Source organism: Protomyctophum bolini, assembly GCF_963924005.1.
Source record: "Protomyctophum bolini genome assembly, chromosome: 9".
In the NCBI taxonomy this organism is placed as follows: domain Eukaryota; kingdom Metazoa; phylum Chordata; class Actinopteri; order Myctophiformes; family Myctophidae; genus Protomyctophum; species Protomyctophum bolini.
In genome coordinates this window covers 1271875-1284374 of record NC_137870.1, presented here as the reverse complement: position 1 = coordinate 1284374, position 12500 = coordinate 1271875, and the positions used below count along the sequence as shown (strand labels likewise).

The window sequence follows — 12500 nt, the reverse complement described above, 5'->3', positions numbered from 1 at the left end:
ACGCACGCACAGATGCATGTGCGGTTTATCGGGCAGCACACAGGGTGCATTTTGAATCCCAATAAGACGCAGGTTATAGTTAAAGGGACGCCATAAAACAACGACCTCTGCATCCACGGGACGCACTGTACTGTACTACTGTACTGTTAGCTTTAGTTATAATAATAATCATTTCTTCTCCTGTTTTCTACATGAATAATATTATAACCAAATTAAATGAAACGGGAGTTAAATGTAAAAAAATGGCAAAATATGACTCCTAACATCGTTGAAGTGGGACTCATAAAATGAGCTTGTAGATCTGCTATTTTCAATAGCTAAAGCATAGCATAATGCTAACACCGAAATGGGTTTTAAGGCCTATAATTTAAAGCTGTCTCTCTCTCTCTCTCTCTCTCTCTCTCTCTCTCACTCTCTCTCTCTCTCTCCCTCACCACACCAGAACTCCCGGTTCCCCTGGCGGGCCCACCTGGTGTCCCCGCCGGTTCGGACCGGTTCCGCGGGCCACGCCTGGGTGTCCGTGGACCAGCAGTGCCACCTCCACTACGAGATCGTGGTGACGGGCCTGGGCCGCAGCGATGACCTCACGGTCTCCGCCCACCTGCACGGCGGCGGGACCGGCGGGCTGGCGGAGATCGGACGAGATGGACGAGGAGAGGCGGAGCCCCGCCACGCCGACGCACAAGAGGCTGTTGACCGGGTTCTACGGCTCGCAGGTATTAATGAGATTTATATTTATATTTATATTTATATTTATATTTATATATATATATGAACCTTATTATGGCTCGCAGGTATACTGAGATTTATATTTATATTTATATATATATGAACCTTTATTACGGCTCGCAGGTATACTGAGATTTATATTTATATTTATATTTATATTATATTTATATTTATATTTATATATATATGAACCTTTATTACGGCTCGCAGGTATACTGAGATTTATATTTATTCATTCATAGTTCATACATACATAATCGAGGACCAAAACAAACGACAAAGCTCTCGTAAAACTATAGCCGCTCCCATCCCACCTAATCACCGCAACATAGTATCAATAAATCAATATAGTAATGATACAAGTATGTGAAGATGATGAACATACACCGGAAGCCTGCATTAACATCATTGTTGATGAATACATAAAGTACAAACATGCACGTGCATATATATATTAAATATTAATAGTAAAGATTTGACTTAAAACAGTTCGCTCTGAAAGAACATATAATTAAATTCTCCTCTCTCTCCTCTCCTCTCCTCTCCTCTCCTCTCCTCTCCTCTCCTCTCCTCTCCTCTCCTCTCCTCTCCTCTCCTCTCCCTCTCCTCTCCTCCAGGCCCATGGCGTGTTGAAGGACATCAGTGTTGACCTGCTGAGGCACCTGGACCGCGGCACGGCCTTCATCCAGGTCAGCACCAAGCTGAACCCCAGAGAGAGATACGGGGAAAGGTATATGAGCCAAAACACACCCATTTAGCCCCAGAAAATGTCCCTGAAATCATGACAGTTTTCTTTGACATGTTTCTCTGTGTCAAACCTTTTCCATGTCCGGACACCCCTGGAATTATCTATGTTTGGCTGAGGACGCCGATCTGAAAATATGTTGTTTCAGGGAGAGAAGGACCAGTTGTAAGGGAGCGCGTTTAGCGTCCTCTGGAGTGTTTACGTGTGTGTGTGTGTGTGTGTGTGTGTCTGATTGCTCACTTAGCGCGGCACTTAACATGAGCACACAGTCATGCACAGTGCGCACACACGCACACGTGCACGCACGCACGCACACACGCACGCACACACACGTCAGACAGACACTCCCACTAGCAGGTGTTGGGGCTCGCCAAGGTTCTCTTGTTGAAAAGTGAAGGTTTATTGGGGTGTGTAAGACACAGCAACATGCACGGACACGTGCACGAGCACCACACACACACACACACACACGCACACACGCACACACGCACACACACACACACACACACACACACACACACACACACACACACACACACACACACACACACAGTAAAGGTCCGGGCGCTTTAATGGCAAACAGGTCCGACACATAAACGGCCATCTGCCGCGAGCTGCACTGAGCAGAGAGAGTGCCGGGCGCTGGACGCTCCGTTTAGCGTTTAGCAATTATAACGAGGCAGCTTGACGGCGGAATCAGGTCAGGTGATGTGGGGAACCAATCACGCGTGTTCGTTACTTCCTTCCAACCACCTGCTGTTCCCCCCCCCCCCCGTGATGCAAACAGTGGGTCGTTTTTGTCGGTTTCCTATAGATTTGAGTTATTATTACATTTTTTACCATTTCAACATTTTCATGGTTTAAAACACAAAGTTAAAGGGACACTTCACCCTTTTTACAAAAAAAGATATGTTAATGACGTTTAGAAGCTTTAGATTCCAATTTTAGATTGTAGCAGTGAGCCTGTTGTCTCTGATGTCATGGACACTGGGCTCACTACCTTCCTGGACTACAATTCCCATAATTCTTTGGTGCACTGCTCCTCCTTGTGGATAGGGGGGAGAGCTGTCTTACTGAGACCACATGTAGTCCAGGAAGGAAGTGAGCCCAGTGTCCATGACATCAGAGACAACAGGCTCACTGCTACAATCTAAAATATCTAAAACCACATATTACACACATAAAGACCCCCAGGAAAGTGTTCTAAAGCTCCTAAACGTCATTAAAGGTAGAGTCAGTGATTTCACTTAATTCAAATATCACTTATTTTTTTGTTTTGTTCTGATAATCCTCTCTACTATAGAGTGTGCTGACCATATAAGGAGTTCCTCCCTGTCCCCAGTTAACCCCTGGGGGTCAAAAAACCTTAGGTTTCGTTTTTGTTCTCTATCCTGATTGGATGAAAGCTTGTGTCCCAAGGCAAAAACAAGTTTTTGACTGAAATCACTGACAACCCCTTTAACATATATTTATTTGCAAAAAGGGTGAAGTGTCCCTTTAAATGAAGACATTTAAACCCTTTAAATGAAGACATTTAAACCACTGTAAGCTAACTTCTCCTGTCTTCCTTCCCTTCCTTCCTTCCTTCCCTTCCTTCCTTCCCTTCCCTCCCAGGTGCACATACCGAACAGCTGTGAGTTCGGGTCGAGGGGTGAGGGGGGCGGGGGGCCGCAGGGCGACCTGTCGGCGGTCCGGGACCCCGAGGAGCTGAGGAAGGACCCCCACACCTGCTTCTTCGAGAGCCAGCACCAGGCCCACGGCGCGCGCTGGACCCCCAACTACGACCCCTGTTTCTCCTGCAGTTGCCAGGTTGGTGGGAGGGATATATATTATTATAAATTGATTGATTGATTGATTGATTGTTTATTTATTTTCGTGTCATGCACACCGTGTGCCCAATTAACCCTCATGGGTTTATAAGACACCGTTTCACATTTGCAAATTACAGCATGTTTTACATTACATAATGTATGCATTTTACAGCATGTTTACATTACATAATGTATGCATTTTACAGCATGTTTACATTACATAATGTATGCATTTTACAGCATGTTTACATTACATAATGTATGCATTTTACAGCATGTTTTACATTACATCATGTATGCATTTTACAGCATGTTTACATTACATAATTCATTATAATACAACTCAGATGTATACAGAGTACTCTTTCCCAAGCTTGACAAATAAAATTAAATCTGCTACAACGAAAGTCCCTTTTGGCAAAACATATCTCCATTTTTCCATAGTCATTTAAATCTAGGAAATCCCCACATATATTATTTTTTTATATATATATTCATATAGATCAAGTCCCGCCTCTTCGCACCCATTGGTTGCTAGTTTCGTGGTTGGACAAAAATCATCTCTCTCTCTCCATCCACTACCATTGAAATAAGATGTTTTTCATTCGCTTCATATTTAAATTCTTATTGTAAACTTGGCGTCAGTAAAAAAGGAACATCACAGATGCGGGGCATTGGTGAAAGCCGTCACTCAATCCGTATTAATTACAACATTAACGTAATTGATTGTTGGTCACGTATAACGAAAGAATGAATAATACAGTACTAGTTAGTGATGTCACGTTATGAGCCGAGAAGTGAGAACGGGGGATTACGTTACAGTATATCGAATGGCTCCCGATCGGCTGCTTGCATTCCTGAAATTGACCTAAACCCACTGTGGAGTTCTTAACCCATTCTGAACGGGAACCCATTTTGGTGCTAGCCTCATGTTATGCTTTAGCTATTGAAAAATAGCAGATCTACAAGCTCATAGCGCGCCACCGAGTGGCGCGCTACGAGCTTGTAGGTCTGGTATTTTTGAAAAAAATCGAAGAACTATACTGACATTTTTAGAATCTGATCTCAGGTCAGAATGGGGTTAATCAGAACCAGTGTGTGTGTGTCCTGCAGTGGAAACCTCGTATGAATCTGGTCTCAGGTCAGAATGGGTTAACCCATTCTGAACGGGAACCCATTTTGGTATTAGCATCATGTTTATGCTTCAGCTATTGAAAAATAGCAGATCTACAAGCTCATAGCGCGCCACCGAGTGGCGCGCTACGAGCTTGTAGGTCTGCTATTTTTGAAAAAAATCGAAGAACCACTGACATTTTTAGAATCTGATCTCAGGTCAGAATGGGGTTAATCAGACCAGTGTGTGTGTCCTGCAGTGGAAACCTCGTATGAATCTGGTCTCAGGTCAGAATGGGTTAAAGGGAACGCGACATGGAAATATATCACTTTTACACCGCAGTGCGTTCCTTTGGTCGGCGTGACGACTGAAGGTCTCGCTCTGTGAAATCGCTGGCAGGCCCGCTGCCCAAATCTATCGACGTGCTTTTAACCCATTCTGACCTGAGATCAGATTCATACGAGGTTTCCACTGGACACACACTGGTCTGATTAATCCATTCTGACCTGAGATCAGATTCTAGAAAAATGTCAGTCGTTCTTCGATTTTTCAAAAATAGCAGACCTACAAGCTCGTATCGCGCCACTCGGTGGCGCGATATGAGCTTGTAGATCTGCTATTTTTCAATAGCTAAAGCATAACATGATGCCAACACCAAAATGGGTGCCCGGTCAGAATGGGTTAAAGCACCGTGTTATGCTTTAGCTATTGAGAAATAGCAGATCTTCAAGCTCATAGCGCGCAGATCTTATAGGCCTATATTTCAGCGCGAACATTTTAACTAAAATATTGGCTTCTACGTACATACTTTGAGATGGGGGTCCCGTGGCCCAATAGAGATCATTCTGGGGGTCCTTGACATGAAAAAGGTTGAGCACCACTGACATATAGAAACATGGGTTTTTCTGAAAAATGTTATGATTTCGAAGCCTTTTTTTTTTTTTAATCGACCTCAGTCCAAAATGGGTTAAAACATATGTCCTTTTTTTCTGTCAGACACGGTTACATCACGTTTTCACATTCCTCCTCCCCCTCACAACAGAAAGACGTTATTCAGGGATTTGTTACATGGTTTATTTTTATTATTTTATGTTTTTTATAAAATATTCACAAAAGGAAAAAATATATATAGGATATTTTTTTTAGGATAGGATTCATCCCAGACAGTTACATCATATCTTCCACATTCCTCCTGGCAACAGAAAGACGTTATTCAGGATTTGTTACATGGTTTATTTTTATTATTTTATGTTTATTTTTTATAAAATATTCAAAAAAGGGAAAAAAAATATATATATATTTTTTAGGATGGGATTCATCTCAGACAGTTACATCATATCTTCCACATTCCTCCTGGCAATAGAAAAGACGTTATTCAAGGATTTGTTTATAGTTTTCCTCCTAATGTAAAGACGTGCCTTAATTGTGTTCTTCTATATCAATAAACATGTTTTCTTGTCTTGGTTCTGCAGAAGCGAACGGTCATCTGTGACCCGGTCATCTGTCCGGTGCTGACCTGCTCCCTCACCGTCCAGCCAGACAACAAGTGCTGCCCCATCTGTGACGGTGAGTGTGAGAGAGAGAGAGAGAGAGAGAGAGAGGATATGCTGTATATATGTATATATATAAATATATATACATATGATCGTTTAAACCAGGGGTGCCCACACTTTCTGAGTGGTGCAACCACTCCTACAACCAGCAATGTCCGTGTACCTGTTTGTGTATACGTCAATGAGCACGAGTGGTGTGCGCATGCGTGAAATTGGAACGACAGAAGTATGTGACATGGCTGCCACCTGCTGGACTTAATCCAACTTCTGACTGTCTATAGGTTTCGCTAAAGAAGGAAAGGCTGAGCCAAAATAATAATGAAAAAATAGTTTTTGAATTGAGAGCTACTTTGACAATGACCAGCTCAACAAGACCTACTCGCCCACAAACGTATGATCCCATCGCTGAAAACACTGTAAGACAAACACACTTGGAATGGGAATATAGAGAGAGGAACATGGAGTTCCTAGTTATTTGTATATGACTTTGTATTTGTGTTGCATTTGTATTGTGTGTTTGAGCTGAAAGGCTCTTTTAATCAATCAATCAGTCACCTTAATTCAAGTAGTTTTTTTTTAATGATATATGTTTAGTTTAGGGGCATGTCATGTGGTCTCTACCTGCAAAGCCTTTGTGATCTACTGGTAGATCGCGCTCTCTACCTTCTGGGCAACCCCTGATTTAACCCATTCTGACCTGAGATCAGATTCTAAAAATGTCTTCTATCGATACTGACAGTTTTCTGAAAAAGCTTATGTTTCTATGTCAGCCGTTCTTCGATTTTTCAAAAATAGCAGACCTACAAGAAATAGGAGAAATAACAGGCAAATAACAGGCAAATAACAGGCAAATAACAGGCAAATAACAGGCAAATAACAGGCAAATAACAGGCAAATAACAGGCAAATAACAGGCAAACGTTGATTAAAATAACTATTATTTCCTCCGGCGGAAGTCGCTGTATAAAGTCCGATAAACGAATCCCTAAATGTATTTCCTTCTGTCCTTTCCTTCTGTCCTTTCCTTCTGTCCTTTCCTTCTGTCCCGCCGCAGAGAGGAAGGAGGCGGAGCCTAAGGACGTGAAAGCTCCCGAGAAATCAGAGGAACACCCCGAAGGTATGTCTGTCTGTCTGTCTGTCTGTCTGTCTGTCTGTCTGTCTGTCTGTCTGTCTGTCTGTCTGTCTGTCTGTCTGTCTGTCTGTCTGTCTGTCTGTCTGTCCCTCTCTCTCTCCCTCTCTCTCTCTGTATCTCGTTGTCCCTCTCTCTCTCCCTCTCTCTCTCTCTGTATCTCGTTGTCCCTCTCTCTCTCCCTCTCTCTCTCTGTATCTCGTTGTCCCTCTCTCTCTCCCTCTCTCTCTCTCTGTATCTCGTTGTCCCTCTCTCTCTCCCTCTCTCTCTCTGTATCTCGTTGTCCCTTTCTCTCTCCCTCTCTCTCTCTGTATCTCGTTGTCTCTCTCTCCCTCTCTCTCTGTATCTCGTTGTCTCTCTCTCTCTCGTTCCCTGTGGACACAAGTTAACACGTCATGACTCAGCGCTTTTCCTGCCGACAGTTTTGTCCTCACTGACCCCCCCCTCTCTCTCTCTCTCTCTCTCTCTCTCTCTCTCTCTCTGTGCATTTGGACTGTTCTCCCAGAACATATTGGAGTGATGAGTTATTATTAATGATGGATTCAAATTCTCTCTCTCTCTCCAACAGGGTGTTACTTTGAGGGCGACCAGCAGATCCACGCCCCCGGGACCACCTGGCACCCATTCGTTCCTCCCTTCGGCTACATAAAGTGTGCCATCTGCACCTGCAAGGTGAGGCAATACCGTAAACCGTCCTAATGTAATACTGTACTTAACGTAAGGCGATACCGTAAACCGTCCTACTGTAATACTGTACTTAACGTAAGGCAATACCGTAAACCGTCCTACTGTAATACTGTACTTAACGTAAGGCAATACCGTAACCGTCCTACTGTAATACTGTACTTAACGTAAGGCAATACCGTAACCGTCCTACTGTAATACTGTACTTAACGTAAGGCAATACCGTAAACCGTCCTACTGTAATACTGTACTTAACGTAAGGCGATACCGTAACCGTCCTGTATACTGTAATACTGTACTTAACGTAAGGCAATACCGTAAACCGTCCTACTGTAATACTGTACTTAACGTAAGGCAATACCGTAACCGTCCTACTGTAATACTGTACTTAACGTAAGGCAATACCGTAACCGTCCTACTGTAATACTGTACTTAACGTAAGGCAATACCGTAACCGTCCTACTGTAATACTGTACTTAACGTAAGGCAATACCGTAACCGTCCTACTGTAATACTGTACTTAACGTAAGGCAATACCGTAACCGTCCTACTGTAATACTGTATACTTAACGTAAGGCAATACCGTAACCGTCCTACTGTAATACTGTACTTAACGTAAGGCGATACCGTAACCGTCCTACTGTAATACTGTACTTAACGTAAGGCGATACCGTAACCGTCCTACTGTAATACTGTACTTAACGTAAGGCGATACCGTAACCGTCCTACTGTAATACTGTACTTAACGTAAGGCGATACCGTAACCGTCCTACTGTAATACTGTACTTAACGTAAGGCGATACCGTAACCGTCCTACTGTAATACTGTACTTAACGTAAGGCGATACCGTAACCGTCCTACTGTAATACTGTACTTAACGTAAGGCAATACCGTAACCGTCCTACTGTAATACTGTACTTAACGTAAGGCAATACCGTAACCGTCCTACTGTAATACTGTACTTAACGTAAGGCGATACCGTAACCGTCCTGTATACTGTAATACTGTACTTAACGTAAAAAGGGTCTGTGACTCACTCAGAGAGTGTACAAATGGAACCAAATGGACCCTAACGGGTGCATTTGGTTCCATTTGTACACTCTCTGAGTGAGTTAAATTAACAGTGATTTTACACTACAAATTATAGGGGTCCCATGATAGAAAATGCCATTAATCTATCCTTTTGGTGTTATAATCCTTATTATTTTATAATTTAGCTATTGAAAAATAGCAGATCTACAAGCTTGTATAGTGCAGCGCTACGAGCTTGTAGATCTGCTATTTTAGAAAGAAAAAAAAATGTGTCGCAAATCTCTCAATATATATTCTTTCAGAGCAATTCTTTTTTTTAACTCAAATCTAGACAGGGGGGGAGGGGTCCTAGACAGAGGGGGGGGGGCGAGGGGTCCTAGACAGAGGGGGGGGGGGGGGGGGGAGGGGTCCTAGACATGAAATAGTTTGAAGACCACTGATATAGAAACATGAGGTTTTTCAGAAAACTGTCATGAATTAGAAGGCAGGGGGTCCTAGACAGGGAAGGGGGAGGGGTCCTGGACAGGAGAACCACCAACCATAACTAAACCTTTTCCTTTCTCCACCACCAGGGGGCGACGGGGGAGGTGCACTGTGAGAAGGTGACCTGTCCGGCGCTGCAGTGCAGCCGCCCGCTGAGACGCAACCCCACCGACTGCTGCAAGGAGTGTCCCGAGGAGGAGGCGGCCCCCACAGTCACCGCCGGCCCCCCCGGGGGGGCGGGGCCTAAGGGCGGGGCGGCGCCCGGCGGTGAGCTGATGCAGGCCGACGCATCGGCCCGTGGCGGGGGAGGGGGAGGGGTCAGCGTCCCCCCCCGCCCGCTGCAATGCCGCTTCGGTAAGAACTACTACCAGATCGGAGACACCTGGCACCCCCGGGTGCACGTGGTGGGAGAGATGAAGTGCATCAACTGCTGGTGTGATGTGAGTCTGGTTTCATTTACTGTGTTATTTATTATTTATTATATTATTTACTATATTATTTACTATATTCTTTAATATATTCTTTAATATATTATTAACTGTATTATTTATTATATTATGTATTAACTGCTGGTGTGACATGAGTTTGGTTTTATTTTATTTTTATTTTTTTGTCATATTATTATAGTTGAATATTATGGTTTTCGTTTCTGTTTTTTAGTCACATTTTAGTCACCCTGGAAGGAATGCTTTTGGTGTTAGAGCTAGTTTTAGTCGACTAGATTTCATGAGATTTTAAGTCGACTAAATCTACGGTTGATTTTAGTCGACTAAAATGTATTTTGCCGGGGCTTGATGCCATCGTAATGGCTTACCTATTATGTAAAAAATAAAATAAAGAAATAAAATATATAAAAAAAATTGGGGGGAGGGGGGGGGGGGAATAAATATTTGTACATTTAAAAAGCATTCAGAAACTGTGTACATTGGTGACTATAATCTACCTGATCTTGAGGCCTTCGGGGAAAAATAAAATATATACATATTATATTTTTTATCTAGTTTTTATCTAGTAAACTAGTCGACCATTTGCTTAACCCATCTTGGGCAGGAACCCCTTTTGGTGAAGAACGACTGACATAGAAACATAGCTTTTTCAGAAAACTGTCAAAGACATGTGTAGAATCTGATCTCAGGTCAGAACGGAAAACTGTCAGGATGTAGAAGAACATGTGTAGAATCTGATCTCAGGTCAGAACGGAAAACTGTCAGGATGTAGAAGAACATGTGTAGAATCTGATCTCAGGTCAGAACGGAAAACTGTCAGGATGTAGAAGAACATGTGTAGAATCTGATCTCAGGTCAGAACGGAAAACTGTCAGGATGTAGAAGAACATTTTTAGAATCTGATCTCAGGTCAGAACGGAAAACTGTCAGGATGTAGGAGAACATGTGTAGAATCTGATCTCAGGTCAGAACGGAAAACTGTCAGGATGTAGAAGAACATGTGTAGAATCTGATCTCAGGTCAGAACGGAAAACTGTCAGGATGTAGAAGAACATGTGTAGAATCTGATCTCAGGTCAGAACGGAAAACTGTCAGGATGTAGAAGAACATGTGTAGAATCTGATCTCAGGTCAGAACGGAAAACTGTCAGGATGTAGAAGAACATTTTTAGAATCTGATCTCAGGTCAGAACGGAAAACTGTCAGGATGTAGGAGAACATGTGTAGAATCTGATCTCAGGTCAGAACGGTGTATTCATGCCTCGTCTCCTCGTCTCTATTTCCAGCACGGAGTGACAAAGTGTCAGAGGAAACAATGTCCGGTTCTGACCTGCGATGACATCACCCGCAAAGAGGGCAAGTGTTGCCCCGAGTGTATAGGTGAGGCACGCACGCACACACGCACACACACGCACACACGCACGCACGCACGCACGCACACACACACACACGCACGCACGCACGCACGCACGCACGCACGCACGCACGCACGCACGCACGCACACACCTACGACGCACATACGAATTGTCATCAAACGGTGGTTCCGTGGCTCAGATGGGTCTGAGAGGCTAAATGTCATCAAATGGTGGTTCCGTGGCTGAAATGGGTCTGAGAGGCTAAATGTCATCAGATGGTGGTTCCGTGGCTCAGATGCCCAATACATAACGGGCCTCAATATATGGAAAGGGTTGAAAACCACTGTTCTAAACCCATTCTTTTCGCGCTTTTTACCCCAGATTCCAAAGAGGACGAGCTAGAGATGAAGATTCCCGACAAAAGGCGGAGATGGGGACACTGATCCTGGTGGGACCCTACCCTAACCCCCACCCACCCCTTTACTCACCTGTTCCCAGACCTGTTCCCAGACCTGCCCTCCTATAGTGCCTACACCCTCAGCTGTTCCCAGACCTGCACACTGGGATAGCCCCCCCTTATAAATAAATAAATAGAACCCCCCCCAACGCCCACCCTGTCATCAGCCTCTGGATTGTAAACGAACAAATACGAGGAGAGAAGAAGAAGAAGGAGGACATGATGCTGAACTGAAGGAAGGAGAGAGACAGAGAGAGAGAGAGAGAGAGAGAGACAGAGAGAGACAGAGAGAGAGAGAGAGAGTTGCTCCTTTTCCAGAGACTCGCTTTTTTCGAGACAAAAAAAAAAGGGAAGCCATTCTGAAGTGGAGCCGGAGACGCACCGCCCCGTACCGCCCCGTACCGCCCCGGAGACGGACCCCGGCCCGGAGACGGACCCCGGCCTGGAGACGGACCCCGGCCCGGCCCAACGTGGCCTCTTCGATCGCCCGCTCTGCACTCGTTCGTCTCTTTGTTATTTTGTCAACATTGTGTTGTGTTCTGAGTCTGAGATAAACACCACGACGTCAAAGTGGGAGAACTCATTCCTGGAGGACGCCAGTGTGTTTCGTCGGGTTCTGGTGGATTATATCGCACAGGACGTTTTATCGTGCGTGCGTGCGTGCGTGCGTGCGTGCGTGCGTGCGTGCGTGCGTGCGTGCGTGCGTGCGTGCGTGCGTTTTCCACCCCTAATCTGCAGTGCAGACATACAAGGCAATAAACTTGCTGGGTGGCAAGGTGGGGCTCTAGGAACTATAAAACACACATGCATGCACGCACACACACACACACACACACACACACACACACACACACACACACACACACCCTCAAAACCCTGCATGGAACAAGCATTGTTTGTAGCACGTGCCAGACGGTCCCGCCTCGACACACACAGCCCGCGTCCTTTCATTAAACAGTCGAC

The 12500-nt window shown here is 44.5% G+C and overlaps 1 pseudogene across 1 annotated transcript in view; it reads left to right on the top strand.

Moving 5' to 3' along the window:
- The window catches only part of LOC308321246, a 35276-nt pseudogene extending 22782 nt beyond the window's left edge, over positions 1 to 12494 (top strand). Inside the window, exons 12-20 of the transcript XR_013966217.1 lie at positions 443 to 716; positions 1347 to 1459; positions 3089 to 3283; positions 5872 to 5965; positions 7006 to 7068; positions 7649 to 7752; positions 9369 to 9719; positions 11011 to 11104; positions 11462 to 12494. The product of XR_013966217.1 is annotated as an uncharacterized misc_RNA (transcript). The remainder of the gene's footprint in view (positions 1 to 442; positions 717 to 1346; positions 1460 to 3088; positions 3284 to 5871; positions 5966 to 7005; positions 7069 to 7648; positions 7753 to 9368; positions 9720 to 11010; positions 11105 to 11461) is intronic.
- Positions 12495 to 12500: the final 6 nt, after the last annotated feature.